Raw genomic sequence first — 24,932 nt, forward strand, 5'->3', positions numbered from 1 at the left:
TGTAAGTATGGTCACTAATAATCAAGTGCCTGGTCCTGAGAGGATTTAAATAAGAAAAAAAATTGGCTTGGTATAGGTATATAAGAGTTAGATTAAGGAGGAAATGGGGACATATTGGATTTGTTGCTTTATATATACGAAGTGTTTGCTCAGTCAGTTCTGTGGGAATTAGCTAACCCTGGGAGGGGAGAGTTTTTCAGGAGTAAGAATCTAAGTATCAAAACATTGCAATATAGATAAAATAAGGAACATGATTAATGCAAGCACCAACATAAATTATTTGTGTTTCTTCTGTGTAGGGTACTGTGTATTTTCTTCTTTATTCACTTGCTATTTATTACTTCAATCATTTATATTACTAAGGGCCAGTATTAACATGAATTGTCACATCATTGAAGCAAAAATGTCTAAGAAACTGTTATCAAAGTCTCTAGTGAGACATGATAACTACATATAGTCTGGAGCATAGAAGTAACATTGGGATGAAATTAAGGAAATCAGGGTTAAATAAGGATTTTGCTTGGTTTCTTTGGTTATAAATCTGTGATGTATTGATGTGGCATATTGGAGGTAAATACAGTTGGGTATGAAATATATAGAATCTCATGGTCTTTAGCACTCTGTAATCTGAAATTATTTAATAAAAAGGTTAATTTTAATTTTTGTTGCATTTCCATATAATTACAATGAATATATGGGAATCAAAACTGAGGAGAAACTACCATTTATGGTTGTTCACAAAATTACAATAGGCATAAATTTAACAAACATGTACACAATCTGTATACTGAATTTACAAAGTTCAGATGAAAGAAATTTAAAAAGACTAAAAGATATGGAGAAAACCTATGTCCATGCATAGTATTTCTCAACTAAGTAAAAAGTATCAACAATTTGCACATTGACCTAGAGTTTTAATACCGGCATAATTAGACAAATTTATTTAAAAACATATGAGAAAACATGGAATATTGACCTCATATAGTTAAAGCAATTTGACAAAGAATAATATGGGAACAATCTCTGTTCCAGCTCCTTAACAAGTCATCAAGACACTTGCATTGACAAAGAGGTAGATACTTTGACAGGTGGAATTAAATAGAGAATAGAGAAATAAACCTATAGAAGTATTACTGAGTTTTGACAAATCTGCACAATTGGGTGTAAAACTGATAGCCTTTCAAGAAAATGGTGCTCGAGCAGGCATAAGGAAAATGAAAAACACTCATTTTTAAGCACGTTTTTATAGAAAGTATAGGAGAAGAAAGCTATTTTGATGATCACACATATATAATGGCTATTAAAACATTTAAACACATTTTTTTGCCTGTTTTTCAGGTTCCAGGCTATAGAGACATGCTACAAACATTACCTTCACTCGATTTCTTTTTCTACCACCCTTTAACGGTTTTAAGTAGCTCACAAACATCAGTGTTTCCCAAGCAATAGCATGTGAGACCCTCAAATATGGTAATATCTGAGGTGTCAATAAGAAGATTGCTTCTGGGAGTCTCAGACTTAATGGCTCCAAAAATACAAGATTCCATGCAGGAATATGAGCATAGCCAATTACTAAGACATTCTGTTGAATGGAATGGTAAAACTATAGAATAAGACCCTGTTAAGCCATGGCTATATTCAAAGAAATGCCTACATAGGATATAAACATAACACATCTTTCCAGTTCACACTCTTCTTGAATGTATTGTATCCTGTGCTTGGCTAGCTTGGTAATAAAGTTTGTGATCCTCTTATTCTTTTTTCTTTTTTCTTTTTCTCGGTTGTGGGTCTTGAACTCTGGGCCTGGGCGCTGTCCCTCAGCTCTTCAGTTCAAGGCTAGCACTCTACTATTTGAGCCACAGTACCACTTCCGGTTTTCTGGTGGTTAATTAGAGATAAGAGTTTTATGGACTTTCTTGCCTGGGGTTGCTTTGAACCATAATCCTCAGATCTCAGCCCCATGAGTAGCTAGGATTACAAGTGTGAGCTACTGGCGCCCAGCTATCTCCCCCCCCCCCCCCAATTCTCTTATTCTTGACTCATCCTGAAATTCTTTTCTGCAATGAAGTCAAGAACCTAGGGATTAGTTTTAATTTTACCTCTCCCAGAAACATCTTTATACACTTAAGGAGTCCTGGTGGAGATTTGTGAATTTAACCCAAAAAATGACAGAGTTCAATATAAGACACAAACACATGACAAAAAAATTAAGTAATGTGACATAGAGCTTGGTGATAAGTTCTCAGACTTGATTTCCAAAGCACAATCCTAAAAGAAAAACATATTGAATTATATTATAATAATTAGTCTCTTTTCTATAAAAGTTTCTTCTAAAAGAATGAAAAGACAAACTATGGATAGTCAGAAAACATTTGCAACTCCCATGTTTTCAACAAAATATGTGTGTCTAGAATACATGAACAATTCTCAACAGTACAATAATAATTACAAAATGGAAAAATGGCTTAAAGAGATAGTTCTCTAGCACTTGAGCATATGAAAAATATGGTCAACATCATTAACATTTGGAAAATGCAAATCAAACATTATCATATATCTGATTATTAAAATAAAAAACAAAATCTGATACTACTCAAAGTTAAAGTTGTATGTGAAAAATAAAACTGTAGCATTCACATCATTGACAGGCAGGGAGATGAGACAATATATTCATTCTAAAAATAGTTTGATAGTTTCTTACAGTTATCCTATGAGTCAGCAATTTCCCTCTGGCTATCCCAGAGAAATAGAAATGTATGGTCACATTTTATTTTATGTATAAGAATATATGAATATTTTCAACAATTTTACTTGCTAAACCACACGAACTACCCAGATGTCCTAAAACAAAGAAATAACTAAAGAAACACGAGTGTACTGATACAATAAAATACCATGCAGCAGTGAAAAGGAGGAAACCATAGTAGGACACCCTGTGGATAACAAAATCTGGGGTGCTCAAATAATATATAAAATAACACAATAGGGGCTGGAAAGGTGGCTCAGTGGTAGAGCGCTTGCCTTGCATGCCTGAGACCCTGGGTTCGATTCCTCAGCACCACATAAGCAAAAAGAAAAAAGCTGGAAGTGGCCTGTGGCTCAAGTGGTAGAGCGCTAGCCTTGAGCTGAAGAGCTGAGGGACAGGGCCCAGGCCCAGAGTTCAGGCCCCACAACCAGACCCCCCAAAAAATAAAATAAAATAACACAATATCTATTCAAAACTTCTTATCACCCTCCCATATTTTTTGTTCTCGATGACTTATAGTAATAATACAATATGTAAATGTTGTATAAATATCTGTGCTGTATTTTTTAGGGAATAATAATAAGATGCATTTTTCTGGGATTTTTTTTCCACAGTGGGTTAGACCTCAGACAGTGCCCAAGGAAATGAAGGGCCAAGTGTACTTTATGCGAACAAAACTGGATAGGTCTCAAGGAGCTTTGTTAAGTAAATAGAAGTCAATCCCAAAAGGTTACATACTTCAAGATTCTACCTAACTAACATCTAAAAATGATGATAAGCTTGATGAAGAGATGAGGGATGATAGATGGGAGGAGGCTAAGGCCTATGCACAGCAGCACAAGGGATCCTTGTCATGGAATTGGGTGATGGGTGGGTTCACCAATCAACATGTGATAAAATTGTAAAAATGGCATATGCACACACAAAAATATGTATAGATGCATGTGAAACTGATGAGATTTGAACAAGGTCAATGGATAATGTTAATATCAAGGTCCTATGGTAGTAGCATATATAAGTTAACTAAGATATCAACAGTGGGTAACTCTGGTTGAAAAGCATGTGAGCTTTCCTTATATGATTGCCCTCAACTAAACATAAACAATTATGTGACCAAAGCAAATGAATCCTTGAATCATTAAAGTCACACTGTATTTTAGGCATATATTTAAATCTAACGTTCTTATGAAGTTCTTAAAATTATCAGATATGATTATTGTTCATCATTTATACTGAGACATGTTTCTTTCCTCTCCCCTCCCTAAAAGGTGAAATCATTCCTCAGAGTGTGGATTCCTTCTAATGGATTATAAACTCATGTGTCTTCTCAGAAATCAGAGAGAATGGATTGACAATGAACTTCACCCTTATTTGAAGCTGTGTTTCACTTAAGCCCCACCTTTGTAACTATCTACACAGAAGCCTATTTGTGATTCATCAAGAATTATTTCTTCCACAAGAGCCACATTAATAATTTATATTGTCACCCATGTGTTTCGTTTCTGTCATAACATTACTAATTAGGGACAGATTTCTATATTTTCTCCAAACCTGCCAAGTGTTTTTTACCAAGTGTTTTTTGTTGTTGTTGTTGTTTTTGTTTTTGTTTGGGTCCGGTCCTGGGGCTTGAACTCTGGACCTGGGCGCTGTCCCTCAGCTCTTCAGCTCAAGGTTAGCACTCTACCACTTGAGCCACAGTGCCACTTCCAGCTTTTTTTCTTTTTGCTTATGTGGTGAGGAATCGAACCAAGGGCCTCATGCATGCAAGGCAAGCACTCTACCACTGAGCCACCTTCCCAGCCCCAAACAGCGTCTTTTAAGATTTGAGTTGTTAAAACCTCTCCCTCAAGTTCATGGATATGTTTCTATGAAAAACCAAAATCCACCCTTATAGTATAGTTATTTTATCTGCCTGCAGATAGTGAGTCCGAGTTTTTGTTCCCCAATCATCAGTCACGTAAATAGTAGAGTTTTGAAATTTAATCATTCAAAGAAGAGCCAGAGATTTACCCAGCTAAATCTTTCTCACTGACTTTCCAGAATACTGTGGATTTTTTTAAGAAATCAATTTTAAAAAAAAGAATCAATGATTCTTTTATCTTTTTTGTCCCTCAGGGGCTAATATGTCTTTGAAATAGCCCAACTTATCATTATGACTGCTAGCTAAAAACAGATTTAAAATAATTCCTTTCCCAAATGTTAACCATACAGAGTATGTTAATGTCTTTATATTTTTTCTTCAGTTGACTTGGTTCTTGTTCTTGAGATCTATTTTTAAGGTGATCAGTGTTGTTTGTGTAATTTTATATTTCAATACCCAAACCACTATTGCAGACCTTTCATGTTTAATGGGTCTCACGTTTAAAACTTCTAAGTGAAGCTGGGTGGGGATTAGAGTGGGTAGATCCATCTTGGTGATTCTTAACCCATGATCTTGTTTCAATAAAGCAGGCAAGCACTTTAGCTCTTATTAAAATGTAGGGAATGATGAAAAGAGAACCTCATGTTTTTTTCAACTATGGGAGTTTTATGCCATGTAGTATTTCCTTTCATCTTTTCCTGGCATACTAACTACATTTCATACATAATCTCTCCATTGATTTCATTGGCTTAGCCATCATAAACATTTCATATGATATGGAAAGAATTTTTGTCTTTGATATAGGAAGCCTAAAGCTTAAATTTGAAGTGCATGATTTATTACTAATTTTTTAACATGCTGAAACATATTTTGACAAAAGTTATATACCACAAACCAGAATATATACTAGTTTAAAGTTACAGAGATAAAGTCATTATCACCATTAAACTCATATTGTTTTGCCATGAGCACATGAAAGTAAAAGAGAAGAGGAGAGAGGAATGGGGGAGAGAGATGAAGGCAGAAGATTGATCCAGGTATGCATGCATGGAAGTCTCAAAATAAAATATCCTTTGCACAACTAATGTATCTTTAAAAAAATCCTTAAAATAATACAACTATATCATTTAATTTTCTAATTTGCATGATTATGTGTGATAATGGAAATGAAATAGTCTACTTATATTATGATGGCATTTTGAATAATGTAATTTTAGAAATAATTATCTCTACAAATGGAAGAAAAATAGAGTGCAGAGAATTCCTTATTAAGTTTAATGACCACAGCTTCTGTGTGGACACAGCTTTGCAGTTAATGAAGAGATTGCATAAACACTATTATCATAGCAAATCACACTCATGTATCTTTCCAATTATACAATATGAGCATGAAATAGGTCAGTTTGGCTCAATAGATTTTCTTTGAGTGCAATATCCATGTAACTCCCAAGTTCCCATTAAGTGATTTTCAATTCATCTGGCAGTTTCATAAGAAAAGGCAGAAGCAATCTGACTTATCACCATTACTCAGTGTGCAGGTATGTCCCGTGATGAGCTCTAGCTGGAGATTTAATGATATCTGTCAGTGACTTACATACCCATATTGCATCCCCAGCAAGAACTTCACAGGTCAATATTTTGTTTATCATGTAGTTTTCCATTTTTATTTTTAAAACATTTCATTATTTATCTGCATTACTGAGTCTATTAGGTGCACACTTAATTTTTCATCTAACAGTAACAATAAGCATGCCTAGTAAGTGAATCGATCCATGCAGACTTAATTTAGCTTAGTGTCATTTCTCTTCCATAATCTATTTTCACATTCACACATCACTGAACAATACTAGAATATGTTTCATGGTACTACCAATTCATTAACCTCAGTCTAAGGCTCAAAAGGATTAAACACAACTAGAAGCAAAAAGATATGATAACATTTGCAGCAATAAATAAACAAAAGCTGGGAATCATAAGTGTGAATGGAAAACATGACTCATGGGATGCAATTTGGACTATGCATGAAAGTAAGGTAAATATTGCAAGGTAATGACTAAACACAGCCATAACAGATTACTTGTTTGAAAAACTTGAGGACTTGAGTTCAAACCCTGTAACCACACACAAAAAAGGTACAGATTTTGCAGAATATCAGTAGTTTATGGCTATAATTCTACCTCCTCTGGAAGCTGAGATCTGGAAGATTACATTTAAAGCCAGTCCCAGAAGAAAAGTACTTGATATTCTGTCTCTGACTAACTAGAGGACATTGGGCTGAATTCATAGCATGAATGATAGAGCACCAGCTGAGCAAGCAAGCATAGTGGGTGCTAAGGTATTTGTCAGGTTGAGATTCAAGGATTGAGCTTCAAATCCAGTCTGGGCAAGAAAGTCTGTAAAACTCTTATCTCCAATTAGCCACCAAAAAAATTTAGAAGTGGAACTGTCATTCAAGTGGTAGATAGAGCCATCAGCTTTAACCAAAAATTCTGAGGTATAACACTGGATCCTGAGTTCAATTGCCAGTAACCATACCAATTTAAAAAAAATAAGGAGGTGAAAATAAGTGGTGAAGCCATATGCAAACACATAGTAGTTCACACACATATACTAGTTGTTTAAAGGGAAAATGCTCACTCAGTGCTTTTCCCTACATGAGAAAAGCATATATTTATTGACCAATATTTTTGTGAGCTATGACTGAAATTTGAATGAGGCTGCAATTCTAACACAGCAAAAGTACTTCAATGCCAATCAGACAATGAGTGATGATGGATCACAAGTTGGATGGTCCAAGGCCCAATTGAGGGCAGAAGAAGCAAATGATTCTAGCCACCAAGAATAGTCAGTTCACCCTGTGGCAGAAGAATCAATGAGCATTAGATCAAATGTGATACAGACTTTTGGGACTTGAGGCACTTAACTTACCCAAGTGAGTAATAAGATTTTTAAAATCCTTCAGATAGTCATGCCTTCTTGAAAAACCTAACCCTGTCATTTCAGTGCTAAAATGATGTTTTGTTTTGTTTTCTAGTATTGAGAAAATGCTATCATCGTTTCTTAGGAAAATGAAGATGATTGAGACATGAAGAGATCTAACAATGAAATAGTTCATTGAGTTCAATGCAGTTACAAAGCCCATTTTAAAGCCATGTTTAAGGCTTTCTGGTGTAGCTTTCTGGGTACAATTCCTGTTTAGCATGCACAGGCCTTAGATTTCATCCCCAGAGCCCAGAGTATAAATAAAATGAAACTGGGCTCAAATTTACAACAAACATGAAGAAATGTATTTCAGATCTGGGTGCAACCAAAGTCACAACTGGAAATCCAGGCCTTGTTTTCCTCCAGGTGGAAGTATTTATTTTCTCATCTACTGTGGAAATTATCTCCAAAACTTCCTTCTTTTTCCTAAGAGTATGATTATGAATTTGAAACGTCTGCCTTCAATTAAGACTAATTAGAGAACTAACAGCATGTTAAACGTCACTTATGAATAACAATCTCTCAATGAGTCTATTACAAATTCAAGTGTCAAGAACCGCAAACAAGATGGGCACCAGCCACTCACATCTGTAATCCTAGCTATTAAATGGTGGAAATCTAAGGATTTCAGTTCAAAGCCATTCCAGGCAGGAATGTCCGAGTCTCTTATCTCCAATTAACCAACACAAACCTGAAAGTAGAGTTGTATCTCAAGTGATAGAATGCTAGTCTGGAGCAAAATAGCCAAGAGACAGTACCCAGGCCATGTTCAAGCCTTATTACTGGAAGAAAAAAATAAAAGAAGAAAACAATAGAACTTTCTGAGAGTGCACAACAACATAAGCACACACACACACATGCACATATACTGCATACCACAACTTAGTGTTTCTTTCCTGAAATTTGTTATTTTTTATGTACAGAAAACTTGATGAAAGAGTAAAGAGAAGGGAGAGAATGTAGTCAAGAATCTTCTGTATATTCCTATAAAATTAAGAGAGAGGGAGGGATAGGTGAAAATGTTGAAAGGCCTGACATTGATCAACATATATTGTATTCATAAACTGTTTTGATAAATGGCAATTCCATTTTATAACTACTTCAAAACAATAATAATAATAATGAAGAATTTGTCACAAATATTTGAGAAATAGTACTCCAAATTTGGTATACTTTTATTTTTACTTCAACATAATATAATGCAGTTAATAACTGATTGAATATTGTCATTAATTAATCAACTATTAACAAGATATTTGACTTTCGGATGGGCAATTCAAGCAAGTGAAGACCATTTTATTCTATTTTAGGAATGTTATTCACTGCATGCATAAACAGAGAAGTAGCTCCAGATATTCTCATCACTGTTCCATGTACTGTCCTTAATTTCTAAGACAATAACAGTGAATTGAGTTCATCCTGGATGTCATTCAGGACTTGCAACTCAAAATTATAAGTTCAGATTTATCCTAAGGCAAGAAAGCTTATAGGTAAAATTAAGTACAAATCTTTTCTTTTTTTCTTTTTCTGTTTGTCATTCATGGGGCCTGAGTGCTGTCCCTGAGCTCTTTTGCTAAAGGCTAGCACTATCTCTTTGAGCCACAGTGCCCCTTTCAGTTTTCTGGTGGTTCACTGGAGCTAACAGTCTTAAGGATGTTGCTACCTGGTCTGGCTTTGAACCATGATCCTCAGATCTCAGCCTCCTCAGTAGCTATTACAGATATGAGCTACCAGTACCCCACTAACTTTTTAAATTATATGTTTAGAAGATAATATTGTAGAAACAAGGAAGGGGGAAGGCTAGAACAAGTGATGAGAAAATAGTGACCTCAATGTGAATTTGTTAGGTTTAATAATTTTAAATACAGCTGTGTGTGTCTACCAAGTATGAATGGTGTGTATTTATTATTAATATTATTGTTGTTGTTGTTTATTTGTTTGTAATGGAGCTATATAGAGCGGTCACAGTTACATAAGTAAGGTAATGAGTATATTTCTTGTTGAACATCGTTACCCACTCTGCTTTTCTCCCACTATCCCTTTCCTCTTCCACTCCCCTCACTTCGACATTGTAAAGTTAATTTCCAACATAGTGTCTTGTGAGTATCAATACTGCATTGGGTCACCCTGTGTCCTTATTTCACCATTTTGTTATTCCTTTCCGCCCCAAATCAGGTAAAAGTATATGTAAGACACAGGGTAAATGTGTGTATTTCTATAGTTTTAGTATAAAAATATGTATTTCTGAGTTTGTACAGGGGTACCTAGGATTCTTAAGAGGCCAAGAAACAAATATATCCCAGTTATCATGAGCCTCTGGAAGCCCTTTCCTGGAGTTCCCATCCCTGGGTGAAGTAAAGGACTGGGAATTCCTTGGGGAAACAGCAGCTATTCCTAGGGCTGAGGTAAAGATGACAGCAGATGAGACAAGGCTATTTTGTAGTGCCAGAAAGGAAGGGAATGCTAATAAGCAAATTAATAAGTAAAGGTAAAATGGACACAGGAGATGCCTATAGTTACACTCCCTGGCAAGTCAAGATGGGGAAGATCGCATTTCTAAACCAGCCTATGCAAAAGATGAGATATTGAGATCTTAGTGATAGATTTTCCAGTAGCCAAAATTGAAAACACTTGAGTGACAAAACAAATATAGTAGTATGGAGTGACCATCCAAAGTATGAAATAATATACGTGGGTGCTTATCAGTATAAATAAATAAATGAAATAGAGACAACTTCCCAAATTTCTATTTCTGTTTCAAATAATTTAGGTGGGTGCTTCCCTTCAAAAAGCTAACACATCCTTTAGGACACTTAGTGATTTGCTCTCCCAAAATACAGTCCAACATTGGAGAAATAACTTCCCAGGAAAGAAGCCCACCAGCTTTACCTTCATCAGGGGAGCAAAGTTACCATTGATGTTAATGTGGAGACTTGGATGTGATATGTTGAGAATTGTACTTTCTTCTGTCATCTTCCTAGCCCAAACACAAGACTCCAAACAAGTCCAAGTGCAAGAACATTTTGGGACTGCCACATCAGTACTCCCCGCATCTTCCAAGGCCATCAAAAGGAAAAGTGTAAGAACTGGCAAGTCTCAGGGAAGCCTGAAAAGACAGAATAACTTAGTGAAAGACTATATTCCAGAAAGGAGTAGTGGAGCAGACGGGAACAATGAGAAAAACTAATAAACCAGAATAAATTATCAAGGGTAATTAAGAACACAAAGAAAAAGGTCATTCTTGTTACTCTAGAAAGAATGATAATAAGGAATATGCTTGTCTCCATAGTAACTACTCTCTTCAAAATTAACTTAGTTAAAAATCCTATATTTCTCAACCTTCCTTGTGTGAACATGTTGTCTCTATTTACTAGCTAATAAAATGTAAGTTGTATTATATAGGACTTCTGGGAAATCTGTACAGAAGATGTTTCAACTAGATGTAGCAGGACTTACCCATCAAGTTTTTCTGCAGCCTGAAGAACAGATATGAGAAAAGGAGTTCTGGAAGCCACCTTGGGACAAATAGTGACATAGAAGATATACCTGTACTTTGAGGCTGGTTAATCAGGATGAAGGAGCCCAAATCACTGATAATTATGGTACAATCACACCAATCTTTTATACTCTATCTGTGAATCCTTATTTTGTAGGAAAAAGTGAGGCTTTACATATCAAACTCATGAGTTTTCTGCAATAAATAGCTTCATGTTACCACAAATAACATGGATAGTTCAATTGTGAGCCACATCATGACATTTTGGTCAAGGACAGACTATATATATGGCTGTGATCCAATAATACTATAATGGAGCTGCCTAGTATGGAGGAACATGCCTGTAATCACAGCTACATGGAAAGTAGGTGTGAGATGATCCTAATTCTAGGTAAGCCTATACAAAATAAGATTCTGTGATTTTTATCTGAAAAAATAAGCTGGATGTAGTGCTGTCCATCTTGAATACTCATGAGGTGGAAGTAGGAGAATCGCACAAGGTCAGCTCTGTGCTGGAGTGGGTTTCAGGTGGCAGAGCCCTTGCCAAGCAAATACAGAGCCCTCAATTCAAACTTTAGTACTGCCAAAAAGTATCCTAATGTATGGTGACATCATGGCCATGATAACATTCTGACATGATGCACTGCTTACCTGCTGTGGTGATGCGTGTTGGTCATTCAACAGTAACTCATGCAATTATGCATAGTCCAAATAATATACTAGTTTAAGCAGTTACTATCTTATCATTTCATTATTTATTGCTTACTCCTACTTGCTTTGTTACACTGACAAGAGTCGCAGGCCTCCTATTCACTGTTAATCTTGGTTGCATAGAAAGTTGGTACACAAAAGTGACCCAGCTATATCATGTAGGTTTGAGTAAATACACTCTGTAGATCACACAAATACTGAGAGTCTAACAAGAGGTTTCCCAGAATGCACCCTGACTTTAGGCAGCACACAATTCTAGGGGATCTGAGACTTCTATGTAGAGTACTAAAGTGTATTTTGAATCATGTGAAACTGTTTTTGTATAGATAAAATAGTCAAATATTATTTGATTCATCCTAAATCATGTTGGTGTAAGCAAAAAGTATAAATCTGGCTTTTTCCAAATTGTGTTGGTCTAAGTAAAAGTATGAATTTCTAAGGTGTAGAAAGAGAAACACAAAAATGAGCTGACATGTTTTGCTGATGGATTCAATGGACTGTGTGTCTCCCTGAGAAATGGAGCATGGCCCCTGACTTCTGTATTAGCAACTAAATGAATGCTGAGCTTTTCCAAGGACAATCTTCCAGAGCAGGATGTCTGTGAAGAAGAGGGAGCTGAAGCTTGTGTTCAGTCAGGCTGGCAGTGAGTGCTGTGGCCCACAGTCTCCTCAAGCTGGGCTGGGTCCCAGGACTGCATCTTTGCACCACAATCTCCTATGTGTTTTACTGTTACTTCTCATATCTTGTCCTAAAGGAAAAAAAAAACATAAATTTATTGTGTCATGATGTTATTCACTAATGCACAGAGACACAAAACTGAGTGTTAGACCAGGAGTCAAAGTCTCTATCTAGCCATGTGCCGATTCTAAGACAAAAGTGTGCTAAATCTAAAAAAACCTTACCCGAAAGGTACTGGGAACACTTGCATTAGGAATACAATTGGGCAAATAATCTACTACAAAAGCTATTTAGACTTAAGTAGTGAATGACTTTTATAAATTATTGAGGTTTTTGGTAGGTACTAAAGAAAATGGAAAAGATAGAGTATCATGGGTACACTTTTACAATAGATCAAAGTCAAAGAATCTTAAACTGAACTATTACAGGTTGAGGACCATCTGCATGCATTCTAATCTCTAACAACCTTTGCCAAACCCCTGGATTCCTTCTTTCCTATACAATCTGTCATTACCAATTAATCTACATGCACCCAGCTTTAGTTATACCTCTGAATCTTCTATCTATGTATCTATCTATGTATCTATCTATCTATCTATCTATCTATCTGTTGTTGATGGTTCTGGGGTTTAAACTCAGGACTTAGTGCTTTCCAGACAAACTTTTTAGTTCAGTGCCAGGCCTCCAGCCCTCTCTGCTTTAATTATTTTTCAGATGATGATTATGTGTTCTTCCAAGTCCTGCCTCATTCTTATACTCTTATGTGTTTCCCCACATAGCTGAGACTGTAAATGAAAAACACTACAGCCTGTTTTATTTATTGAAATGAGATTTCTAATTTTTTTGCTCAGATTGGGGTCTAACTGCAATCCTCTTACCTCTTCCTCCAAGTGGCTGGGATTATAAGTGTGAACAACTCCTTTTGGCTCTAGCACTACATACTCTGATGCTTCTCCAAATGTTTCTACTCCCACTTGCTTTTATTAATATATAAATACCACCTATTCTACCTGTACATCCCGCCTCATCATTTAATTTCAAAAGGCCTTCATTTTGGTCCTGCTTAGCACTGAATTATTGCAATATGCCACAGAAAGGTCAAAATAGTATGACAGTTGAGCTCATAATTCTGCTGCCTGTGAGTATTATGACAAGCTGGTTTACTTCTTGGTAGAAAGAATCTTGCCTAAGATTTAGTGTTTTCTAGTTAGTGTTCAGTTTGGTAGTTATCATAGTTCTGCAAGCATAGCTTAAGCTTAAAAATAATTGCTGCCACTCCTTAGAGTGGTTTGCCAAATAAAGGCACTCTCTGGAGTAGACATAATTACTCATTGCTAGTCATTTGAACCATGTTAAAATAAGGCAAACATTACATGTATTAATTTATTGCTGTTTTGATAAAATATAAATACAGGTTAGCAACCCCTCTTTTGAAATGCTAAGACTTGAAATGCTTTGAATTTCAAGGACATTTTTTACAATTTTGAAGTATTTTCACATATATAATGAAATATCATGGGGTTGGGGGCCCATATCTAAACATGAAATTTATGTTTTGTAACTACCTTTTCATGCAGCATGAAGCCAAAATCACAATATTTTTATTGTGCCTATTTTTTTCAGTTCCAGGGTTTGAACTCTAGGCCTCATACTTACTCAGCTTGCTTTCTCAAATGGCACTCTAACACTTGAGCCATGCTTCCAGCTCTGCTTTTTGTTGTTATAATAGAGATGGACTCTCACAGACTTTTCCAATGAGCTGACTTCAAACTGCAATTCTTCTGATCATCCCACTGAGTAGCTAGGAAAAGTCACTGGCACATACCCTATGCCATTGTTTTGATTGTAACCTGTCACACTCAGTCAAGTGTGAAATTTTTTACACATGGTAACATGTCAGTAACACCAAACTTTTGTATTTTGGAGCATTTTGAACTTTAGATTTTTGACTGATGGATAATGAATCTGCTTTTCCATATAGCACACCAATACCTGACATAATTTAACTTAACTTATGGAAAGTCTGATGAAAGTAAATATATAATATATAATACATATATATATATATGTACATATCAATAATTTAAACCTAAAAATGTCAACAGAAATCTTCTTGCATTGATATTATATCCTATCTTATACATTTGAGAATGGCTAGACCTCAGAGGAAGATGTCTTTAAAGGATTCTTGAGCTGAATGTTGTGTAAATGCTAGAATGGAATAATTGTATCATCTTTTTGATATGGAAGATGACTCTGTTGGCCAAGAGGCTGACATTAGTGTCCTTTCCACATGGAACACATGTGCTATATAACTATCTGCTCAAGACCTCACTCGCCATCCTCAAGAATGATCTCTTCTTATTTGGAAGCCTAGCTCTTCCAGTTACAGGGATCTGTGGCATGTGATCAAATCAATCGGTTTCCACAGAGGTAGTATATCTCTTTTCACTGACAAAAACATATCACTTGAAGAAGTCAATCCTCACATTGAACATTAGATTTTTTTATTTTTATTGTGTGAACATTAGACTTTTTTATAGAAAAAATGCCTATTTTTAAGTCAGCCTTTCCTCAGTAGTTAAATGCAGTATATACACTGTCTTACCAGGCTCATTTTTCCTTAGGGTATCCGTTTTGTGTACTTTTTGCATCCTTGCTTACAACTGGTCTACTTTGCTTTGCTTTGATACAGCTGTGTTGGGTTTTGTTATCCTTGCTGCTCTGTTTAAATTGGTAAAAAATATAGTCATATTAGATCTCTGAAAGATTATTACTCTACTGTCTTCTCTATGACAGTGACAATGTTATCAATATTTTACATATAGAAAAGCTATGACTAAGCAAAAAACAAGTATCTATGGTTAATATATATATATATATATATATATATATGACACACACTAAAGTCCAGCTCAGACATATTTGTGCATCATTTTAGAATTAACTAATTTATTCTGCATTGCACATTTGCATGTCCAATTCTTCTTTACCTGTGAAAAAAGATTCTGCTCCAAACAATGAGTTATTATGCATGTAATTTACTTAAAATGAATAGATCATAGAAGGATAAGAACTAGTAAAAATAATACTTGGGATATGCCTGATGCTTGTAATATAGTCATGTCAAACTATAGGTCCCATTTAGCATTTTGCAATAATCTGAATATCAGTGGCAATCAGAATAACATGGCAGGATGTGTGAATTTATAGAATTCAATCTTCCCTAGCAATCATATTCAGAATGCATAACTTCTTGTGTTTAAAATCAAAGGTAATAAATTGGGTTTGACGTAGGAGTTAGGGAGGGTGTTAGGAAAACTGATGGCTGAGAATGATGGCTTAAATGTTGATCAAAAAAGGAAATACATGCTGGCCCAGTGACATTAGGGAAAGACTCATGATATATAAGATCTCGCTGAACCACAGCTCTCCTAGCCATCAGAAAATGGCTAGAATGGCCCTTGTCTAACCTCACCTCCCCCATCTGATGTATTGAAGGAGTTAATGACACATAACTCAGTGTCCTGTACTTAATGATGTAAAACCCAGTTTTCCAGAAATGGACACTTTCATGTCTGTAGATCCAGCCAAACTTGAGGCCTTGGGACAACAGAACAGCCACTTTCCTTGGTTTTGGGTTAATAAAACCTCACCTACTGTTATCTCCTTTGTGTACATCCTTGAGTCTTTTCTCCAACTAGACCAATAACCTTCTGGCCCAAAACCCAGTGACACAGATCTGGTAACAGTCTAACATAAATAGTTCTATTTGATGTATATGTGTTCCTTTTAATGACCTATCCAATAACTAATGATTTCTACTTTACAGGAAAAAAACCTTAACTACACTATGAAAAGCAATCAATGAAATTCAATATGAAGTTCACAATCAATGAAATTTAATAGTGAAGGACACAGACAATGTCCCTGAGGTTTTTCTGTAAGGTGACTTTTGGCAAACAGAATAGTCCAGTAATGCTAACTGTGTGTACTTGATTAGGCCTATTGTCTAGCTTTCTATCAATGATGAAAGTGACAGTTCTAAAGCCTGTCTTTAACTTTATTGATTTACCTAATGTGAATTAAATATGTACTGTAGCAAGCATTATATGGAAACAGGACTTTTCAAGAAACTTCACAAAGCTCATCATAAAACACATGTGCTATCAGTTAATACCACTAAGCCAACTTATCTTTTTATTTTGACTTTATCCACACAAGTTGCTGTTCATGACAAATATTTGTCAAGCGAGCATACTTGTCCTTGATTAGGCACAAGCTTCTTAAACATGGACCAAAGGCTGAGTAAATATTGTTGATGTCAGGAGCCTTTGGTTTCAATGTAGACTTAAATAGCAGAAGGCAAATTTAATGAGTTACATTCTTATTTTTATAAGTGTGGAATCATCCTGTGTGTAGCATTTATTTGTTCTTTTCTATTGTAGAGACTCACGCATCATAAATTAACTTTACTGTTACAAGAAAACTAGTCAAAATTTAAAGGAATTAAAAGCATTGTTTTCTATTGGTACTGATGGATCCTGAAAAAAAAATGCTATTGTTACTAATTTAGTTTCTATTCTTAATTTTCCACATGATATGACTCTCATAACTAATATCTGACCAGAAATGTTTGAGTGTCTATGCATACTGCTATTCTCCTGGGAACAGCCTCTACTTACATGTATTTAAAAGAAATCACAAAACACACTATAAATTTTGTAATATTTTACAGAGATTTTGCTACAATAGCAAAACAAAAAAATCTGTATGGATAAGTTTTATAGAAGCTAAGATTTAAAATAAACTCTGTTTAATGGAAAGATATTAGCAGGGGCAGGAGTAGGGAATAATGAATAAGAATCACACATATATGTGTATATGCACTTTTATGTCTATAAATAGCATAGTATGTATATATTATATATATATATATGGTCAAAGTAGATTATTTTCATGTTTAAAAACAGAACAGTAAGATCTTTTGGAATTTATTTTTAAGAAATGGAATAGAATAAGAAGCAGTGGTAGAAGGGTTGAGTTGATGGTGTGCAAAATTTCACAATGAAAGCCTTCTTTTTTAAAAATTCTTTTTCCTCTCAATTTTATTGTTTTTTAAATTGTGAAAATACCATACAGAGGGGTTACAATTACACGAGTAAGGTAATGAGTACATTTCTTATCAAGCATTGTTGTCTCTTCCTTTGTTTCCCCTTACCATCCTTTCCCACCTCTCCTCCTGTCCCCCCTCCATGCCAAAGTTGTAAAGTTCATTTTTCAACATAACATCTTGTATATCTCATTGTTGGAATGGGTCCACCTATATCCCTATTTAAACAATTGGTTTTTTCCCCTTCCCCTCAACAAATTATACCAACATCAATTACAGTGAAAACAAGGATTATACCATGCGGGAGGGATGTACAAAGCAACAAAGAAATATCATATAAATATGTTAGAAATAATAGCAAGAAAGAAAAACCATTTGAGTCCTTATCTTGGGGTTCATTTTGCCTAAGATCAACTTATCTGACCATTTCTGCTTGTCTCAGATATATACTAATTATTGCAAATAAGGGAAATCATGGGACCTATGTTTTCCTTTGGGCCTGGCTTACTTCCCTTAATACAATTTTTTCCAAGTCTTTCCATTTCCTAACAAATGGGGCAATGTCATTCTTTCTTATGGAAGCATAGAATTCCATTGTGTATATATACCACATTTTCTTGATCCATTCATCTACTGAGGAGCATCCGGGTTGATCAAATGAAAGCCTTCTTAGCCAACTATTTAAAACAAAGATATGAAATTTGTGTGATATCTACTAATCTTAAAATGTAGGTCTTTTCTTATTCATTTCTGATAAAAGTAAAATTAATAATTTAGATTTTTAAATGCTATTGATGAGCCAATACATTAATGCATGATGTCTACTTACCTGAAAAAATTATTTTTTCAGAGAATATGTAAAATCCCTTTTTAAGAGTGTAAATGTTTATTTTTGATCCAATATAAATTTTATGAGAGATAAATGAACTAAACTGTCTCAGTATTATCTGACTGATTTAATTTCTAAACTAAAAGTAATATTTATTTTTAATCTATCAAATATTTACTTTTGTACCCATTTAATGAAAAAATACTCTTTCAGGTAGCTACATTGGTTGAAAATCAACAGTACCATGTAGACAGTATTTACACCGAAGACCCATAGTGATTCAAAATTTAATACAAAGACTTGATTTCTGTATGCTTATATGTGATCCTTTTATCCGTGTTTGGTTTCACTAGGCCAATATTCACATATAAAGGATATAGCCAAGAACTTATTGTCACCAGTCAATGGGACTTGAGTGACATCTGAGTCATCAGAACACCAGCTATAAGTGTCCTTATTGCTAAAATTAAAGCTTAAAAACTTTATTGCATTCATATATTGATGCAAAAATATCATTATAAAATAAGGTAGGAAATTCACTTCCTTTTTCTTTCATAAAGTTAAACCAAATGGGATATTTAGGTCTCTCTTCTTTTTTGCCAGTACTGGGGCTTGAACTCTGGGACTGGGTGCTGTCCCTGAGCTCCTTTTACTCAAGGCTAGTGCTCTACCACTTGAGCAGGAGGTCCACCTTTTTTGAGATTAAAACCGGATAATCTCACAGAGTTCTCTGCCTGGGCTGTCTTCAAACCACCATGCTCAGATCTCAGCCTCCTGAGTAGCTAGGATTATAGGCATGAATCACCAAAGCTTGGCTATTTATCTCCTTTTAAAATAATTATTATCTTTTTGGTATTTTATTAGAAGTTTTAGAATAAAAAAAATCTGTCCAGAAGAAAAAAATAAACTTTTTAATAACATGGCTTATTTCAGTCTTCTGACTTTCCTTGTGGTAAAACATTATGATTAATTAAATTTAGATAAAATCATGATAAATCTGAAAATGTGTACACTCTAGAAAAATTAAAGAACTTGGTTAAAAGCTTGGATTTTAGAATCAGGCTTGGGTCTAATTTGAGTGTCGTGTCCTTTTATTTAAACTTCCAGTGTGAACTTTTACTTCCTGAAAATGTGTGCCAGTTTGTTGAGATAACATATGAGAAGCTATTGGTACAAGGCTTGGCACACAGCAAATGACAATTAACTGATAGAAAGAAGTTCTGTTCCAGTAGATTAAGGGCAGAGTTTTCATTGCAGGTCAGTATGAAACAAATGACCCCTGAATTAACCTTGAAATACATGGAGAAATGAGAACACACTGCAAAAAAGAGGGGTGAGGGGTTAATGAAAGACGTCGGTCTGGCCAAACACAGCAACTGAGAGACTCAGGCCATAAGTACTAAGAATAGACAGAATTTTTTAAACCTGGAATATTTTTCTAATTATAATTAATGGATATGGTAAAGTTTTAAATAGGAAAATGATTATAGAATATTGATGCTTCTTTAATAGTCAGTATGGCTGCTGAGAAGCACAGGATATCATCAATTGAATGAGAACAGTATGAAATAGAAATTTGAAGTATTAATTCACATGGTAAGTGGGGGAAAATATACTTAACTTAAAACTGTACTAGTATATTGGAGTGTCAGATAAAAAAAAAACAACAATACTTAAAATTGAGGTGTGCAGACTTTTACGAATAGTACTTTCAGGGAGAAGAGTAATGACCCTTGTTTAACTCTGAACACCCCCTCTCATAAAAAGAAAAATAGAAGTCACTAAGTCAGTTCACACATGACTGTAATTTCAGGAAACACAGCACATCCAAAATTTTAAAATAAGTAAATACCAAATTAAAAAAAAAACTGACAGCGGTCCAGTCCACCCCATGTATTGCTGTTGACTTAGGAAGGCAGAGAGGGAGACTCAGGAAATACAAGAATATGATATCAGATGTACACCTGAAAATCACATCACAGAGAAACCATTAGGCTAGTTTGCAAAAATAAAGCATGTACAGAGGTGAGGTAAATTCAATTGCATTCAAAAGACTAGAACAACTGCAGAAACATTAGAGATTTGAGGAAATTATATCAACTGTGACATCTGGCAGCAGGAAACTGGTGACTGGCTAGGGGAAAGTCAGAATGTTTCATAGGAACTTGATATGAAAAACAGAGAAGTTACATTTGGAGAGATCGAATTGGGAGTCCTCATTAGAAAGCCAGCGACTGCAGAGGGATTTCACTCTCAAAGACCTACAGCCAAGAATTACATATAACATTTAACTTTTTAAAACTTCACAAATTTCTCCTTGGGTTTCAGTAGTGTAACCTATTTAGCACTCTGGTTTGCAAAAGCAATATCCTGTCTGACTGGAGTACCTGATTGTTAGTGTCCCTCACAATGTCTAAATTACCTCTGTGAGCTTTTAGACATCCCTCAATAGGGACATGATCTCAGGTTCATGCCCTATAGGGTACAAACCTCTTTTCCTGAACAGATGAATTTATGTGGCTAGTGCTAGATCAAAATTCACTGCCAATTAGGATTTTGAACAGATACTGGGGGGTGGAATTTTTGTTAACTTTAAGTTATCCTCCATTTGACATCCCTAGCATTTTACTACCCACTATAACACATGCGTGACAGGCAAGGGTGTAAGTTCCTATCCAGTCACAAAGTAGACAGACATGGGCATTAGATAAGCATGCTTATGAACTACTTCTTATGACCTCCTGGTTATGATTAATTTTGAAGGGCCAAACAGATGTGACTCCATTAAGATGTGACACTATTCTTCTTATCTGAATAGTGTCTTCTGACTGCCACTGGGTGTCCCCTTGCTGCCAGAACAAACTTTGTCCCAGGAGTGACTTCTCCTTGCTAGGATAATGCCCCACTTAGCATTTCCTTACCAACGGCCCCTTATTCCCAATTGTAGCACCAAGAAGATCAATAGAAATAGATTTTAAGCAGGGCTTACCTAGATCTTATTAAAAATCAGATGTCTCATTAAATTCTTGATTTCAGATCTCTCCAATTTGTTGATGTAGGAACTCAGAGCTATAAACTTGCCTCTGAGTACTGCCTTTCCTGTGTCCCAGAGGAGCTGGTAATTTGTGTGCTCATTTTTGTTGAATAGCATGAACATTTGAATTTCCTTTCTAATCTCTTCCTTGACCCACTCGTGATTCAGCAGTGTGTTGTTCAGCCTCCATGTGTTACCGGACTTTCAAGCAGAAAAGGTCAGATCAGGTGATGTTAGGAAAATGAACCCTAAGATATGTATTTTAAATGTTTTTTTTTCTTTCATGCATTTGTTTCTAACGCATTTATAAGATTATTTCTTTGTTGCTTTGTATGTCCCTCCCCCACAGTATAAGCCCTGCTTTCACTGTATTTGATGTCCGTATAATTTGTGGAGGGGAAGGGGAAAAACAAGTCGTTTAAATAAGGATACAGGTGGACCTGTTGCAACAATGAGAAGTACAAGTTGTCATGCCGAAAAGAACTTTACAACTTGGGGGGTGGGGGGTAGGAGGATTGGGTGGGGGAGGGGGGGGAGGATGGGAAGGGATGGGAAGGGTAAACAAAGGAGGAGGCTACAATGCTTGATAAGAAATGTACTCACTATCTTGCCCATGTAATTGTAACAGTATTTTCTGTATTTTCTCTGTACAGTATTTTCACAATAAAAATAAATAAATAAAAATAAATAAATAAAAATCAGTTGCATCTTACAAACTTGTAAGAGTTTTATGTCCCTCTGTGGGCCAGCCTGTAATTGCTATAGAAGATCTGAAATGGCATAACTGAAACAGCAACTGAACAATCATATTCTCTAAATTAAATATATTTTAATTTAATTTAAATAAATTAAATTATTTATTAATTTAATCAATTACATCAAATTAATTAATTAAAATAAGTTTAAATAAATTAAATTTAAATAAGTATATTTTAATTAAAATATATGTAATAATATATTTAATAATATATGTAAAATATATAATTACATATACTTTAATTTAATTAAAACATTTTTAATTAAATATAGCACTTTAGGACACTGATTGAAACCATTTCTACTGTCAATCTTTGTGATTACTATGAAGAATGCAGAAAAATGGCTCTGTATCCAAGGCAGCTCATACTTCGGAAACATATTAGAGAGCAAAAAGACCTTGACATAAATATGTAAATGAACTTTGGTAGTTCTAATTTCCTCTTTTCCACTTTGAAACAAACATTTGGGACAATGTTTACTTGCAGATTCCCTTTATCTAGGAGTCTACTTTTAATCCTCTTTTCAAAGCCTTTATTTAACTAATTTCTCCTTTAGCACTTCACATTCCCATTGTTAATTTGCATTTTAATTAACCCTTAGAAATCCTGAAACAATTGGTAATGTCCATTTACCTGTTTGTAGCCTGAATTTAAATCTCTACCCCATTTTTTTATTCTGCAGTCTGAATGAACTCTTAGAAAACTTTGAACTCAAATGATATAGTTTTTCTACATCCAAGAATTATATGTAGTCCAGACTTAAGAAACTTAAAGAATCTCAGACCATCTTTTGCTTTTTCCAAAATGTATCTAATTTCAAAATAATGTTGAAATTTAAAGTTCTACTTTTAGGCCATGGTACTGTACATGCTAACTTATATTGAGAACAAATTATATTACACAGATTAGCCTTTTTCCTTTTTAATCCTCATTTTTAAACTTTTTCCAGTTTTTTAATACATCTCGAGAGCCAGTTTATAGGAATACTAATCACATTATCCACATTACTGTCAGGTTTTCAGTGTCTCTCTGTATGGAAAAGAAAGAGAAGTACCTTTATGAAATGGACATGGACAGCCATTCAACTAAATGGACCATGCCTTACATAATGCTAGTCCCCTGGGGCTGGATGAACTGCATCTTTTCACCAGCTCATCCCTACCCCTTTTAGGGCTGGATAAACTTCACCTTTGTGCTAGCTCATCTCTCACACCTTGAAGATAGGTAACACCAGCCCATCCTATGGCTGGTCACTAGGGCTGGATGAACTGTACCTGTGTCTGTCAGCTCATCCTTTTCCAAGATAGGCAACACCAGCCCATCCTGTATTGCAAGACCAAAACAGTTATAGACAGTCAGTATAATGTCTTTCACAGTGATAAACAAACCTTAATATTCAAATTCATGATACTTAGCTCCAAATCTTAACAATGGAGAGAAATGAATCTTAAACCCTCAAAAATTTACATTTTTTCTACGTCAGATAACCCTTGATTGCAGTGCTAACAGCTTTTATCTTGAACATATCTACACATTCACAAATACACACACACACACACACACACACACACACACTTGTGTACAAACGTCTTTAAGTGAGTAAAAATGATTATTGGCTATATATTTTCTGGAATTCCAGTGGCAAGATATACTTATTTTTATAAATTACCAAAATTTGAAACAAATTTTGCTAACAAAGCATATTAGTATCTCCCAGCCTCATTTTTCCAAGGCTTACATTTGCAAGCAAGGCATACTAGCATATGAATTGACCTTTGAATACCTTTAGATGGAATTAGGGTAGAGTTCACCTGAAGCAAAACTCCTAGCCTACCAGTTAGCTTCACTCTGACTTTTACCTATTTTACACTAGAGCACTTTCCCAATTCCAATTTGCCAAGGTTAGCTAGAGGTCTGAACCAGTCACATACCACCCTCACCATACCTTCAACAGCCAATGAACATAGGTGGCATAGCAGGCCTATGATCCCAGAAGACACCAGAACTTTGATTTCCCCCATAGAGATGTATAACTGAAGAACAATGACACAGAAAACAAGGATCCACATTACAAACTGTAACCATTTTTAAGAAAACAGAATGAGACAATACCAAGACAAAAACACAAACATCAAAGCCAGCTGTGTGAGTTCTCTTGCACTATGGGTGGGCTTCTCCCACCTCAGGACCCTAAAATCTTCTGTTGTCATCACTAACCTTGATGCCTGATTGGTGGAACAGGGGCATCTCAAATGCATCTGCGCCCCTTCCCCAACATTTCTAAATGGATCAATTGCTAGATTGATAGAAAAATAGGCAAACAGAAAACAGGTTAAAGAAAAACAGAGACTTAATTCTGAAAGATTCCTGAGTGACTCCAAAAACTTTAGTGGCCTGTCAAGCATCCACAAGCTGGCTGTCGGGGAAGTGGAAAGATCATGGGGCCCTGGAACATCTCAGATAAGACCTCCCCTGTGAGGTTCACATCCCTTGGCAGCAAGCTCATCAAGGCCATTTACCAATGGTTTCAAGGAGCCCAAATGCTTCCCTTTGCACTGGGATCTCGCTGAGGCCTCCTAATATTATACTGGAACTTAATCGTGAGAAACAGAGAAGTCACATCTTGAGAGGATGAGTTGGGAGTCCTCATTAGAAAACCAATGACCGCAGGTGGACTCCAGTCTCAAAGACCTGCAGCCCAGAATAGAGCTAGGACCAAGCTTT

At 35.4% G+C, this 24,932-nt stretch overlaps 1 long non-coding RNA gene across 1 annotated transcript; it reads left to right on the plus strand.

Annotated features, from left to right (window-relative positions):
* The first annotated feature begins 145 nt into the window (after positions 1–145).
* Positions 146–21,194, plus strand: LOC122113933. Its single transcript, XR_006148488.1, has 3 exons — positions 146–156; positions 6,397–6,402; positions 21,104–21,194. It is a non-coding gene; the product is annotated as an uncharacterized LOC122113933 (long non-coding RNA).
* The last annotated feature ends 3,738 nt before the right edge of the window (positions 21,195–24,932 follow it).

Source organism: Dipodomys spectabilis, unplaced genomic scaffold (genome assembly GCF_019054845.1).
Source record: "Dipodomys spectabilis isolate Male_0828 unplaced genomic scaffold, ASM1905484v1 ptg000099l, whole genome shotgun sequence".
NCBI lineage: Eukaryota > Metazoa > Chordata > Mammalia > Rodentia > Heteromyidae > Dipodomys > Dipodomys spectabilis.